This window comes from Arachis ipaensis, chromosome B05, assembly GCF_000816755.2.
Source record: "Arachis ipaensis cultivar K30076 chromosome B05, Araip1.1, whole genome shotgun sequence".
NCBI lineage: Eukaryota > Viridiplantae > Streptophyta > Magnoliopsida > Fabales > Fabaceae > Arachis > Arachis ipaensis.
The window spans coordinates 15,282,557-15,297,571 of NC_029789.2; positions in this window are offsets into that span (position 1 = coordinate 15,282,557).

Sequence of the window (15,015 nt, forward strand, 5' to 3'; positions counted from 1 at the left end):
AGAATAACAATAAAATTTTTAAATTTTACCACAATAATTTTTTGTAAGAATAAATTATTTGGATAAATTAGATTTTAAAATTTTAAAATAACATATTTTCAAAGACAATTTTTAAAAATGAGTTAAAATTTTTTAAAACAAACAGTTGAATATTGTACTCTTATTATTGTACTCTCTATTTTTTAAATAAATAAAGGTGATTGCTATTGACCTTGTTCATTTTTAGCCGGGTAAAGTATATTTTTTATCCCTGAAGTTTACTAAAAATTTCAAAATTACCCCTAAGTTTCAATTTGTTTCAATTTTATCCTAAAAATTTTCAATTTGCATCAATTTTATCCCTGAACGTTAACAGCATTGAAATCACTAACAGACGTTAGTGACGTGGCAATAAAGGAGTTCTATGTGGCACATATGTGTGTGAGTCATTTCTAAAACGTTTTTTAAATAATTTTTAATTTTTATTTAAAAATTTATATTACAAAAATGATATGGCTAAAAATCTCAACCTCAAACCCTAAAATTAACTTCTTCATTTACGTTTGCATCTTCATCTTCTTCACTCTCTGCAAGAATAAGAAACCCTAAAGAATGGCTTCCCAAGGCTCTGTATCATCACAAAAAAGTAGTCGGCGACGACAAACGCTGACATGCAACTGTGGTGAATCCCCTGTACTGAGATGGTCGAAGACACCAGAAAATTCCGGCCGGAAATTTTGGGGCTGTGTATACTTTGATGCAAGTTTGAGTGCTTTTTTATTTTGATGTCTTCATGAGTTTCTTCAAGTTCTTTTTTTTTGTTTATGTTGCAGATTGGGAAGGAGTGCACATTTTTTTCCTGGGCAGATGGAGTTGTAGAGACAGAAGAGGCTGAGGTTACAAGGTTGAAGATGAAGATTTTCACCTTGAAGGCTAAATTAGTTTATGCTAAATGCAAATTATTGGTGGCTGTTATTTTTGGTGTGTTGGGTTGGTTTATGGTGATTCTAATGGTTTATTTATGGGTGAAGAATGGAACCCATTTGAGATTAGGGTATTAATGCGTTTGGGACAGCTGAAATTAGCAGAAGTAAGAATAGGGCGGCTGTTTGTAATCAGTTACAAAATTGTACTCAACTCGAAAACTTGTTAATGTAGTTGTCCTTGAAGTTTAATTTATGTTTCAAAAATATCCCTGAAAGGATTAAAATAGTTTGGCACTAAAATTGGCATTAAGAACCTGTTGTGGCAAAGACAAACTCAAGTAATGAGAAATAATTTCAGTAGTGCACTAAAATAAATTTGCATGAATGAATCCATCATATCAGTCATTATCAAAATAACGTAAGTTGTTAATCAACATAATCTCTAATTAACATAAGTCATAACCAAAGTAAAAACTTAATTACATAAGTCATAAGCAAAAATAATTCAGCAACAAAGAAAGAGTTGGAGTCATAGGTCATAAGTCATAATACAAAATGCCAACATTGTTTAATCTTTCAAAAGCAACAACAAACACAAGATGTGACACAACTAAGACCCTGTGAGAGCACTCTGAGTCTGACTCCCTTGTGATGAGGGTTGTCCCTGTGCAGTTAAAGTGGAGTTGCTCCTAAGGATTCTAGTTGGTCTTGGTGGCTGAAATTTTTTGTATGCATTTGGTTGGGTATTAGGCCTTGCTGCAACATTGGCCAACCTGGTCCTCTTATGCACTGAGCTAGTAGATCCAGCTTTCCTAGCAGTGCTGTGCTGGACTGGTGATGTTGTAGCAGTTCTAGCATTATTGTTTTGGGCTAGCGATGCTGAGGATGTGGCAGCAGTTGTTTCCTATGATGGACATGAACAAAAAACAGCAACAAGTTACAATTATAAAGAGGTAAACAACATAAAAAAACAGTGTTATGTATGGAACCATATCTAATAGACAAGTACTCACACTTGGCCTTTTAAGAGGGCAGTCTCGCTTGTTGTGACCCAATTTTAGACAACGAGAACATTTTTGTTGTAACCCCAGCCTAGATGTGCTTGGGCCCTGTGGTTCTTCACCCGCCCCTCTTGCTCTTTTCTTCTTAGGCCTCCCAATTGGCACTCTGTGTGGTGGAGGCATCACATCTGGATGAGTAGTTCTCTCCCACATTGTATGTCCATTACAAGGGTTAATCATGGGGTATAACAAGCCACATAAGCAGCTTTAGTGTAACAGCTTGCAACATATTTTCGAATATCATCTTTAGCACAATTAATTGCACTAACTGCATGTGGACAAGGTAAACCTGTCATTTGAAACTTTCTACAAGTACATTCTTTCTTCAGAAGATCTGCTACAAATTTGTCCCTGCCTCTTATGACTTTAAATTTTGAAATTCCGGCAGCAACCAGAAACCACCACCTAGAAGCATCTATTTCCTTTTGTAACTTAAGCTTAATCCTAGGAAGAATATCATCCTTATACTTCTCAATAAGTACCCTATTTTCAGCCCATCTCTTCATCAAATAAACTCTAATATCTTATAGCATTGTCAATATTGGTTTTTCCCTTGATTCAACAATTGCAGAGTTGAAGCTTTCACACATATTATTGACAAGAGCGTCACATTTAGGATAGAATTAAAACCTTGATTTAGTCCAATATTTTGGACGAATTCCTATCAAGTGTCGATAGGCACCCTCACTAATGGCTTGGATTTTCATCAACTCTTTTTCCCATGCTGCTAGATATGTACATTTTGCAGCTCTCCACATCCTTTTCTTAAGATCCAACCACATCATAAGCCTCTATAACACTCCATCTATCTCTGTCACACCAGTCAACTGTTGTCACCTCACCATCAATATACTTAGTTTTATCCTTATCACTACAAAACCTACCCCTGTGATGAACTCTAACACTGAAATCATCCATCATGCCGTTATAAAAACATTTTCAGACCAAAGAATAGAGTAACTAATCATTCAAAAATATAGACCACGTAAAAGTTATATTTTTTACAAAAATAGAACACAATAGAACCCTAACAGCAATTAAGAGTGATAAAAAAAATCCTAAATCTTAACCGTTCAAACATGCAGTAGCAAAATTGATCAGAATGGTGGCCTACCTCGTCAGAAACCTTGATCAGAATGGCGCTACCCAGACTGAGTCATTGATGACTGAATGTTATCCCAGACTCCTCCCTCAGTCTCGATGGAGTCGCAACATGAGCCGTCCTGCACGTCGTCGCGGCGGACTGAAGACAACGGTGCGACGTCTGACCACCCACCAAGCTTCCTCATGTGACTCTGTTTCTCTGGCTATGTTCCTTCGTGCCAAAGGGAAGACAAACAGGTTATGTTTGAAAAAGAAAGCCAATTAGTATACTTGGGTTACTCAGCCATGGGTCTTTTGGGAGTTTCACGTTTCTTGCCACATCACACACTATACTTTGTCATATCACTAACGTCTGTTACTAATTTAAATGGTGTCAACTTAAAGGATAAAATTGATCCAAATCGAAAACTTTTGGGATAAAATTGAAACAAATTGAAACTTAGGGGTAATTTTAAAACTTTTAATAAACTTCAGGGACAAAAAGTATACTTTACCCTTTCTAGCCTAAAACATAAAGTCAGGCCCAAAAAAGATAAAAGTTCATCCAATAAAGGTGGCTACTCTTACCCGACCTCATAGAGGTTGGACACGACAACAGGAGATCAGCTCTGCTTATTTAAATAAGCAACCGACCCCTAAAATATCTCCTACTATCTCTCCTTTATCTAGAAGGGAGATCTCAACAAATTCTTAAGAATAAGGGAACGGTCATCTACCATCAAAGGTGGAACTACTCTAAAGAGGTGGTTATCTTTCTAGTATAAATACACTACAAAATCTCAGGTATATTCAAGACTCAATCTACTAAAAACCAACTTAAAGTCATTGCTAACTTAGGCATCGGAGTCTCTTGTAGATACCACCCCCACCCCCCTCACGAGGAACTCGGACGGCGGCACCTCGGTTCCAATATAAGTCAGACGCTGTCTCAGAATGAGTCTGGACCTCACTTCCAGGCCCAAATACAACCCAGTTTCAGGTAATCCTCAGAACATTAGCACCATTATCGGGGACTTAGAAGTCTACATCTACGTATGGCGGACAACCAATATGAAGATGGTTATACGGCATCTGAGTCGGAACCAGAGCCCCACAACAACGACCTAACGCTTACATTACTTCCACCACGGGAGAAAACAAATGCCCCCATGGGGAAGGAACGTCAGGAAATAATCATCTGCAACGGATTCACTCGGAAGTCCACCCACCTGAAGACGAAGAACCTCCACATCTGACGGAGATATTAGGGTTAGTTCACGGCCAACGCAGTCGATTGGAACAATTCAAACAAAGGTTGAAGGACAACGAGAAGCAGAAAGAGAATTACGAAAAGAAGTACGATGATGAAAAGAGCTGGATGAAAAGCTCTCGAAGTTAGAAGCCGACCTTTGAAGACTGAAAAATCGAGCAGATCGGAAGGAAAGCCCTCTTGGAGGAAAGGATCTGTTCATTGAAGAGATTATGCGAGCCAAAGTTCCAAGAAATTTTTAAGACCCCTGACATGGATCTCTATGACGGAACGACCGACCCGAGACATCACCTCAATAATTTCAAAAGTCAGATGTACCTAGCTGATGCTTCTGATGCAACTCGTTGCAAAATCTTCCCAACTACACTACTAAAGCAACAATGAAATAGTTTGACAACTTACCACCCAAGTCGGTAACTTGCTTTGATGACCTGGCAAGGAAGTTCTTTACCCAATTTTCAATTCAAAAAGATAAAGTCAAGCATGCTCCAAGCCTGCTCGAGGTTAAACAAAAAGTCGAAGAGACACTCTGAGATTATATGGAGAGATTTAATAAAGCCTGCTTGGAAATACAAAATTTACCTCCTGAAGCGGTAATAAGGGATTTGGTTAATGGCCTTAAAGAAGGGTCATTCTCCCAATCCATATCCAAGAGACACCTGATGCGTAAGCATCTTTCCTATCTTTTCCTAGTGAATTTGCATTTAATTTGTTGAGTTTAATCAAGAATTAATTATATTTTAGCCACTATGGATGCTACTTTGAGTCTTGCGCAATTCTGTTTACTTTAGATAGCATTCGGCTGGATTTGATGGAGTTTTTATAGCACAAAAATTAAAGGAGATGACAGCGAGGAGCGGCGCGTGCGCGTGACTGACACGTACGCGTGATTTGAAGATTTGCACGGCGACGCGTGCGCGTACCTGACGAGTACGCGTGACATGCGCCACGTGCAGAAAACACCGAAAAACGCTGGGGGCGATTTTGACTGTTGTTTTGACCTAGTTTTCAGCCCAGAAAACATAGATTAGAAGCTACAGAATGGACGAAACAAGTGGTCCCCATCCATCAATTGAAGACTTGCTGATTATTTAATTAATTCTGATTTAAATTCAAATCTGATTTTAGGAAATGATATTATTTTAATTTTAAAATTTAGATTTTAAATTTATTAGGATTATATATAAAAGGGAAAAGAAACCTCCATTTTGCAGAGGTCCCAGGGGGATCCCAATTAGTTAACTTTTCATTCCAACTTAGCCCAATTTACAATCCTAGTTTTCTTCTCTGAACCATGAGCAACTAATCCTCCATTGTTAAGGTTAGGAGCTCTGTCTATTTGTATGGATTGATTTTATTGCTTTTTCTATTTTAATTCATGTATGGATTTACAATTTAAGAATTGTTTTCGCTCTTTATCTTATGAATTTGGGTGGAACGGAAGTATGACCCTCTTTCTAATTGAGTTATTGTATAACTTGAAAAAGCTCTTTACATGAACAACAGTTTGAAAACAAATTCTCCTAAACTTCTAATTATCTGGACTTAACGAGATACGTGACATATAATCCTTTTATATTTGGGTAATTAGAGTTTTTGTGGCATAATAACTAGAATTAAACTTCACCCTCTAATTGGAATTAGTTGAGCAAGGAATTGGCAGTTGATAAAAATTAGAGGAGACTAGAAAGGTCTAAGGAATTAGGTTCTAGTCACATATCGTTTGCCATAAATTAAATCCTACATGATTAAAATAGTTAGTAAGAAAAGTTAATCCAGAAAAATAGATAACTCTGAAGCCTTAACTGCCTTCTCCATATTTTATTCCCAACTTATTTATTTGCCTTCCTTTAATATTCTTTATATTGTTTAATGTCTTTTGAACCCTCAAACATTATTTTCTGCTTGCCTGACTAAGCTAATTAATCAATTATTGTTGCTTAATCCATCAATCCTCGTGGGATCGACCCTCACTCACCTGAGGTATTACTTGGTACGACCCGGTGCACTTGCCGGTTAGTTTGTGGTTGTAAATTCCGCACCAACACCCAACCTCCTTATATGAAGTACAAGAGTGAGCAGAAAAGTACATCAATATGGAGGAGAATTTCTGACTTAGAGAGCCTCCCTCGAGGCCAAACTTATCCTACCAAGCTCAGAACAATGAGAAGAAAGCTAAGAAAAGGGAGGAGTATAGAAGATAACACAACTACACCCCACTCTGAGTCTCTCTTGTAGATGTTTGCAGGGATATATGTCACATTGAAAAGCTTCCACCTCCTCGACCCATCAAACACAAAAAGGCTAGAAGTCAGACGGAATATTGCGAGTACTACAAGCTGTATGGATATTCGACAAATGATTGTTACGACTTAAAAATGTCATAGAAAAGCTAGTCAGAAAAGGTCGGCTAGAAAGGTACCTAGCCGAGAGGTTGATGACCAAAGAAAGAAGAAAAGATGATGATGACGAAGGACGGCGAGATCGACCCCCACAAACTCCTGAAAGGCACATACATATGATAAATGGAAGGTTCGCAGGAGGGAAAATCACTAAATCCTCACGTAAAAGGCATCTTAAAGAACCAGATTGGGAAAAACAACAAAGTTCTCGATTTACCCACAACCTCATTCACCAAAGAGGATGCACAATGGGTGACACTTGGCCACAATGACCCAGTAGTAATAGCAATGATCCTTGCAAATACAAATCTCTATAGAACTTTGATGGACCAAGGGAGTTTAGTGGACATACTGTTTAAGTCCGCTTTTGACAAACTCGGGATAGAAGAAAAGGATTTGAAGGCATACAACCTTTTTGGGTTGGGAGACACGCCGATTCGACCTCTTGGATTCATCTCGTTATACACCACCTTTGTTAAAGGCACAAGGTCAAGAACGTTAAGCATGGACTACATCGTGGTCGACGTCATATCCGCTTTTAATGCCTTAATAGGTCGAACTACTTTAAACTGACTAGCAGCAGTTGTCTCTACACCCCACCTATGTATGAAGTTTTCAACTGCAGAAGAAATTGCTACCGTAAAGGGAGATAAAAAATTGGCAAGAAAGTGTTACAATGAAATCCTCAATTTAAGAGGTTGTACAGGTGGTAAAGAAGTCAACACTATTGAGCTCGACAATATTCAAATTCGGGAAGAGCTATGTCTCCAACCTGAAGGGAAGATAGAAAATGCACAAATTGGGGATCATGCTGAAAAGACAATGAGTATAAGGGCCAACCTGGAGGAAGGTCTAAAGGCACAGCTCGTTGATCACTTACAAAGGAACTCTGACCTCTTCGCTTGAAAAGCCTCCGATATGCCTGGTATAGACCCGACCTCATGTCTCACAAGCTCGTCGTTTATTTGGGCTCTCGACCTATTCAGCAAAAGTGGCGGAAGCTTAGTCCTGAAAGGACACAGGTTGTGGAAGAACAGGTGCAAGCTTTATTAGAAGTCGGATTCATAAGAGAGGTAAAGTATCCTTTGTGGCTGGCTAACGTGGTTCTGGTAAAAAAGCAAAACGAGCAATGGAGGATGTGTGTTGATTACACCGACCTCAACAAAGCTGGAATTAAGGATCCATACCCTCTCCCCAGTATTGATGCCCTTGTTGACTCAGTTTCAGGGTATAGGTATCTATCCTTTATGGATGCATACTCGGGATATAATCAAATTTTAATGTATAAACCAGATTAGGAAAAGACTTCTTTCATCACTCCCAAGGCTAACTATTGTTACATAGTAATACCTTTCGAATTAAAGAATGTTGGAGCCACGTACTAACGACTAATAAATAAGGTTTTTGCCTCTCACCTAGGAAAACTCATGGAAGTATATGTGGATGGCATGCTCGTCAAGACTAAGGATGAACTTACTCTCTTGTCCGACTTCTCCGAGGTATTCTCCATAATAAGAAAGCATGGGATGAGATTGAACCCTTCAAAATGCACCTTCGCAGTGGAGGCCGAAAAGTTCTTAGGCTTCATGATCACTCAAAGAGGCATAGAGGTCAACCCATACAAATGCATAGTAATATTAGAGATGAAAAGCCCGACTTGTCTTAAAGAAGTCCAACAACTAAATGGAAGGTTGGCAGCGTTCTCTAGATTCCTGGTAGGGTTAGGATTGAAGTCTCTATCTTTGTACTCGATACTCAAAAAAGGAATCAATTTGAATGGACCCAAGAATGTGAGCAAGCTTTTCAAATTTTTTTGCAATATCACTATGTTTGGTCATTATGCCCACCAAGTGTGTGTGAAAATGTCAATTTTGAATATGTAGTAGATTTTCACTCCTTGGCTTGGAAAAATGAATACATATATACTAGAGTCATAATATCCAACATTTAGTGGTGATTTTGGGTTGTTAGTTGTTCTTGTTTTCACTAACGCTAGCTTCTTAGTAGGTTAATTAGTAAGTTAGCTAGGATTTGTGGATTAAGGACAATTATGCTCACTTGACTTACTCACGATGTTAAGAGTTGACTAAATGGGACTCATTGTAATTGTCATAGTTGTGGTTATGACAAGGAAATAATTTCTCAATCCTCAACCCCAAGCCAAGGTTCCCTTATGCTTTGAACCATATTTTCACTAGTTTTGATTGTATTCTCTCCAATTTAGCATTAATTGTTCTTTGATTCATTATTGGTTTATTATTTGCTATATTATTACTTAGTTACCATTATTCCCTTGCTTGTTTGTTAGTTTTAGTTCTTATTAATTCATTGTTTGAGTTGTTGATTCTTTAATTCCTTTATTTTTCACTCTATGCTTGGGACCCCCAACTTCACAACTAAACTTGTGCACTTGTAATTGCTAGCTCCATGGAAAGACGACCCGAGAAGTAAAACTCTCGGTTAATTAAATTGAATTGTGACACTCCTTAATTTAAACTTTAATCTGGGGTCAATTGTCGGTTTAGAACTATACTTGCAACGCAATTTTTATTCCTAAGAAATTCCTAACCAACGTTCAACCCCTATCAAGTTTTTGGCGTCGTTGCCGGAGAGTTTATGCACTTGAGTGCCACATTTTTTGTTGTTGTAAATATGTGAATAGTGTGAATATTTGATTTTTGTTTGTCACTTGACACTAATTGGTAGCTAGTTTTTTTATTTTGATAGTTTTGGTAGTTGTTAGTTGTTAGCTTGCTTTTGGTTACTTTCTTACTCTTGTTTGGTTTTGATAATTGCATGATTTCTATGATTCTCCAGTTGAATGACACGACCGCTTTCAGACCCGAGCTTAGCCCCCTTTGATCCTGAGATAGAAAGGACTTTAACTCATATTAGGCAAGCTCGGAACTGATTAGCATTTGTGCATAGTGAATCGAATTCTCTTGAAGAGCAACCCAATTTACCATCACTTTCTAACTGTAATTCTCATTCTCCATTTAACGAGGTGACCTTGTATTCTTCTGTTGGAAGTAATAAAATTTCTGTGAGTGAATTAGGTGACGAGAACATGGCGGCACCACCTTGGAGAGTCACTCTTAAGGAAGCGGGAGCTCTAGACATCACCTTGTAACCATTACAAGTTCGCTACTCGGATCTAGATGCAAACTCTGAACTTAAGACGGGGTTGATCAACTTGCTTCCAAAAAATCATGGTTTACCGGGTGAAGATCCTCTCAAGCACTTGAAGGGCTTTCAAATGGTATGCTCAACCGTAAGGAGACATGGCTCGGATAAGATAGCCATGATGGTATTTGCTTTTCCTTTCTCTCTAGAGGAAAAAACAAAGGAGTGGATTTACACCCAACCGGATGAGGTAATAACTAATTGGAAATTGTTGAGAAAATAGTTCCTTGAAAAGTTCTTTCCACCTCAAAAGGCGAATCGTTTGAGGAAAGAAATTTCATGCATTATGCAAAGAGATGGAGAGACACTTTATGAGTATTGAAAAAAGTTTAAGAAGTTGTTGGAGTCTTGTCCTCACTACTGCATAGATGATTTGGTGCTTATTAGCTACTTTAGCCAAGGTTTAGTCCCTCAAAATAAGCTTCTCATTGATGCCTGATAAACCTCAATTTTGTGGTTTATCTTGTGCTTAATTTGGGGGATTTTATCACCTTTTCTCACATTTATTCAATGAAATATCATGATTTTGTAATTCTCCCTTGATTTGTGCTTCAATGTGAAAACATGTTTTTTAGGCCCTAAAATTGGTGATTTTAATTCACTTTAATTCCATTCGATGCCTTGATGTGTTTGTTGAGTGATTTCAAGTTTATAAGGCAAGTATTGGATGGAAGGAATGAAGAAAAAACATGCAAAGTGGGAGAACTCATGAAGAAATGAAGGAACCGTAAAGCTGTCAAGCCCGGCCTCTTCGCACTCAATCGACCATAACTTGAGCTACAGAGGTCCAAATGAGGCGGTTCTAGTTGTGTTGGAAAGCTAACATCCGGGGCTTCAAAATGATATAAAATTTGTCATATGTTGCTTCGCGCTCAGGGGCGCGCACGCACCATGTATGCGTGCGCACCGATGCTGTCCGTGGCCCACTAAAGTGAAATCGCCCCCAGCGATTTCTGAAGCATTTTGGGCCCAATCCAACTCATTTCTGATGTTATTGAACCCAAGGATTGAGGGAGGAATGAACCAAGTAGTCATAGTTTAGTTTCATCATGTTTTACGATAGAATTCTAGAGAGAGAGACTTTTTCCTCACTCTAGATTTAGGATAGAAATTAGGGTAAAGTTAGGTTAATCACTCTCAAATTTGTCTTTCAATTCTTATTTTGATTTCAACTCTCTTGATATTTTAATGTTCTATTGTCTTAATCTTCTTAGTTTCTCTTGTTAATTTATTGTTTTGCTCTCTTTTATGTTTATGAACAATTGTTGGATCTTATTTTTCTTTAATGCAATTTTATGTTTCCATGCTCTTCTATGTTCATCTTCATTGTTATTGTTGATTTCTTGCTTATGATAGTTATGGGTTTTACTAATTCTTGCATTTGATGATGTTTACTTTTCTTGCACTCTAGGTGTTTGTTAAAATGCTTTAACTAGTTTTTGAGTAGTTTCCTTTGCTCTTGGCCTAGGCTAAGGGAATTGAGTGACCTTGAGTCATTGGATCTCATTGAATTGGTGATTTGAGAACCCTTGGTGATCAATTTGATACTCATTGACGCCAAACCACTACTAATCTAATTAGTAGGTAGGTTGGGACTTATGGGTTGATGTGATCAAACCTATTTGACGTACTTCAAGCCTAGGAGTAGATATTACGTACTTAAGGCTTTGGAAGTAGACTTAATAGGTTGGCCTCTCATAATTGTCAATGTATGGTTTGTAGACAAGGATGGTGATTTCAATTACCTATTTCTAGCCAAGAGTATCTTTCTATTTCTTCTATTAGTTCTTGTTATTTTACTTTCTTGCTTTTATATTTTCTTGTCAATCATCAAAATCAAACCCCCTTGCATTTTCATAGCCAATAATTGAGCACTTCATTACAATTCCTTGTGAGACGATCCGGAGTTCAAATACTTCGGTTAATTCTTATTTGGGGTTTGTACATGTGACAAAACTAATATTTTTGATGTGGGAATTGTTTGTTGGTTTAGAACTATACTTGCAACGAGAATTGATCATTCATTAGTGGAATTCTAGACCACACAAAAGTTCGCTCATCAAAATGGCGCCGTTGCCGGGGAGTTGCAATGGTGTATGTTATTGGCTATTGTATATATGTTAATATGCTTCTTTGCTAGTTTTTGCTTGTTTTAGGAGTTAGTTTTTATTAGTTCTTATTAGTATTTATTTTATTTTCTCTTGCCACTATGAATTCTCATCACTTTGGCTATGAGTTTGGTTCAAATTATGTTGTAGGAAATGGGAGCTATAATGAAGATGTGCACCAAGGATGGAACAATCAAAGATGGGAGGAGCCTCAAGGGATTGATCAACCTTCTTGGCAACCACAACCTCCGGTTTCTTATGGGTATAATTCTCATCCTAATGCATATCAATCTAATGGATGTGGTGACCCTTATTGTGATTGTCAACAACCACCACCATATGCCTATGAACCACCCCCTCAACATGACTTTGAACCACCTTACTCACAAGCCCCCTACCACCAAACACCCACGTATGACCCCAACCCTTATCCACCCTACCAACCACCTTATGAGCCATATGAACCATACATAGAACCACCACAATCCCAACACAATTACTCTTAAAAACCACCTTAATATACACCAACTTCATACCCTTACCAAAATGAACCACCTTCCAACTATAATGCATTCCCCTCAAACAATGAACCCTCTCTTCCACCATCGCCCTCCGATAAAGCCTCCATGTTGGAATTGAGAGATCTTGAATCTCATATCTTAAGGCGACAAGAGGAGGATGAAAAGAAGTTTAGAGAGCTAGGAGCCAAGATGGTTATCCTAGTGGAAGCCGTTAGCAATATGGCCTCCTCTCGACTAAGCCTAAGCAACCAAGGCACTCCCATTGACGAATGTGGAGAAGCACCCAAGGAGCATAGTGAGGGAGTGAGTTTAGAACTTCAAGGTGAAGAAGAGGAGTTGAAGTAAGGAGTGCAACAAGAGGAGAAAGTTAAGACAATTGAGCCGGAAGAAGTGGTTGAAGCCTTTGAAGAGGTTGACCAAGAGATGGATTCAATCATTGAAGAATTCTTATGTATAATTGAATTCTCTCCAATTGAGTTTGACATAGAGGGTAAGGAAGAAGATACCTCACCTCCCATGCCCTTGGTAAGCAATAAAGAAGAGATTGAATTGGAAGGAAGCTACCAAGAGGAAGAGGTTGAAATTGAAGAAGCTTGTGAAAAGGTAGAAATAATCAAAGAAGAGCACAAGGGAGTGGAACTTGCAAGACCATTGGAGACATCCCTTCCTAAGTCACCATCCAATACAATATTCAAGTAGGTAAAATTTCTATCCTAAGCTTCACTTTCCCACTTGAATATGGTTTGATTGAAAATGATGGTCAACTTAGAGCTCTTTGTGGAGTTAAGAGTAAGAGAGAGTTGTGTAGTGGTTGGAAGCATCACTCTAAGTTCATGATGGTTGCTTGCTCAAAGTGTGATTGCAAGGTTTGGTGTGGAGCTAAATTGTATGGGTCTAGGAAATTGTTTGGAGGCTTCTTTGAGAATTCTATGTGCCTACCACCCAATTGGAATCATGATGATCAACTAGACGATGGGTGTAAAAATAAGATATGGGATCCCGGATCACAACATGAAGACCAATTTTGGGAGCTCATATCTTGGGAAGAACTTCCCCCAAGCTTGGTGAGGATGGTTGGAAATTCTGACAACCATTTGAGGAGCAAGCATTTTTGGAGGTTCAAGGATGGATACAAGCATAAGCCACCATGACAAGGAGCTTCCCAAATGTCCAACTTAAGGACTTAAACTAAAAGTGCTAGGTGGGAGACACCCCACCATGGTAAATTCTTTTCATTTTTCCCTTTTGTACATATTGGTAATTAGTTTAATTTCATGTTTTGTTAAGTTTGTTGAGTTTATTTGGTAGTTTAGTATGCCCAATAAGGTTTTAAGGTGTTTGGGTAGCTATTTGGAGGTTTGGAATGCTTGGTTTGGTGCAAGAACTTGGAGAAATTTTGAAAAAACAGAGCACCAACCCGCGCGTGCGCGCACCTGGAGCGTACGCGCGCCTTAAGCATTTTCGACCATTCACGCGGACGCGCCATGTACGCGGATGCGTGGATGCAAAAATCTCACCCCTCCATACATTGACCCGAGAGTTGCGCCTACACTGCACCAGCACCATGCCTGAGGCACAAAACCACCCGCGCGTGCACGCACCTGGCGCGTATGCGCCCTTGAAGCTAATTGCGTAATGCGCGCGCACGCACGCTGTGCGCGTGCGCGCCGATGGCATCACCTACCCTCATGGTACATGTCCCAGAGAGTTATACCCAGTTTGTGCCTATCCTGTGCCTGCAACCCACGCGTGCGCGCACCTGGCGCGTACGTGTCCGTTAGCCAAACTGTGCATCGGCGCGGAAGCGTGCATGACACGTCCGCGCCGGTAAAAAAAAAATTAAAAAAAAATTTCTTTTCTTCCAATTTCTTTTATTGCATTTACTTATTTTCATTTATTGCATTTTAATTTTGTTTTTATAGCTTGTTCTTGTTTTCTTTTCTAAGTTCTTATTTTAATAATGGTGTTGGATTCTTATATTCAATTGTTGATAATTTCTTGGTTAATCTTGGTGCTTTGTGACTTGTTTGATATTAATTGTAATATTTGCTCTACACACAAGATTAATGCTTTAGTCCTTCCCAACTCATGATCCCTTATTTTTGTACCTTATTATCATTGAGTTAGGATGGGACCAAATGCTCTCATGCTTATCACTAATCTTGTTTGTGTCACTAGTTGATTAAGCTTGATGCAACATACTCTTCATGTCATGTACCCATGCTTTGTCTTTTCTCTTGCATCAAGTATTAATTGATATACCCTTTGCCTATATTGTTCTCTCACTTACATGCGTAGCTAACATGTAGTGAGAACCTCACTCTTATTTGGCATTAGCCCCCGCCTATGTTCTATTTGCTTTGATATCTTTGTTATAGGCTTAATTATCCTTCTTTCTCTTTCCTTTTAGGTTGGCCACCAAGAAGGAAAGGAATGAGGAAGCTTCAAATGGGGCAACGAACAAGTTCATCCGTACAACCTT